Raw genomic sequence first — 1147 nt, forward strand, 5'->3', positions numbered from 1 at the left:
GACAAATGCATGAGCTATCTGTATAACTTGCTAGTTTAAGCTACAACAGTTTTCATAAGCTGTCCTAACATTATTATTAATTGTGACAAGTTGAATGTATTAAAATCCTGAGGGTGTAAACTGATGTTAGCAATATTAACCCCCCCCCCCCCCCAAAACTGTTATGCCGCTTTGTGCATTCTCTGGTAGTCCACTGACACAGACAACTAGTTAAGTGTTAAAGTAAAACCTTAGCAAGTCAGAGTTGTGAATCTGTTATCAGCAGGATGCTGATGCTGCAAAACAGGGTTTTGTTTAACAACTCTGCCTGGTGCGGTACAGCTGCACTGAATGTGAACCATGCTCAGTCCCAGAGGACACGGGCTCTGGTGTTTATGCTGGATATAGTACACCAGAGCATTTTCTGCAAGCCATATGTTACCAGCCGAGATCATCCATTTTTGTCCTCAAACTGCATCCTAAGGGAATGCAATTCTCGTACCAGTGTGGAGAAGCCTGTGTAGCTCAATGTATACACTGGTAGCAGGGGGGCAGTTAAGCTAGCTCAAGAAAAATTGATCATTTAAACTATAATTTGCTTAAAAAAAAAAAGTAAAGTAATGTAACCAAAAATTTTTTGGTCTTTTTTTAAACACCTTATTAAATCTGTAAAAATATCAATCACAAATTACTAACATCACAGAATATCTAAGTTATAGCTGAAATATTTTGGTGGTGGGGGGGGGGTGTCTCCATATTTTTTTTTTATTTTTTATTTTTTTGGTGGGTAAAAAAAAATTATTTCGAGATGTTTGCAGTTCAAAATGACCCTTTGAAATGTGAGTCAGTGTTACAGCTCAGGCCGCAACTATGAACTGCAGTTAAAACTCGTCTTTTTAAAGACTCTGTGGCTTGTTAATGTGCACTTGAAGCTTTTTGCTCACCTAAAGAGCAGCTGTAGTCGCCAGGTTTCTAGTTTTTAGGCCATTTGTGGTGCTGTTGTGAAATTCTTTGCTGTGGTCTACAGTGCGAATGAGGAGCTGGTTTTTTTTTTTTTTTTTTTTGGTTTTAAAAAATTTTGTTTAAATGACATCAGAAACAGCAGTATGCGACATTACGTGATGGCAGAGCTGCTGTAGTCGCCAGGTTTCTAGTTTTTAGGCCATTT

General features: G+C 38.2%; 1 protein-coding gene across 1 annotated transcript in view; it reads left to right on the plus strand.

Moving 5' to 3' along the window:
- The window catches only part of pik3r1 (phosphoinositide-3-kinase, regulatory subunit 1 (alpha)), a 20460-nt gene that overhangs the window by 2052 nt on the left and 17261 nt on the right, over positions 1-1147 (plus strand). The window lies entirely within an intron of this gene.

The sequence above is a fragment of the Haplochromis burtoni genome, unplaced genomic scaffold (genome assembly GCF_018398535.1).
Source record: "Haplochromis burtoni strain Fernald_Lab_line unplaced genomic scaffold, NCSU_Asbu1 Contig_107, whole genome shotgun sequence".
Taxonomy (NCBI): domain Eukaryota; kingdom Metazoa; phylum Chordata; class Actinopteri; order Cichliformes; family Cichlidae; genus Haplochromis; species Haplochromis burtoni.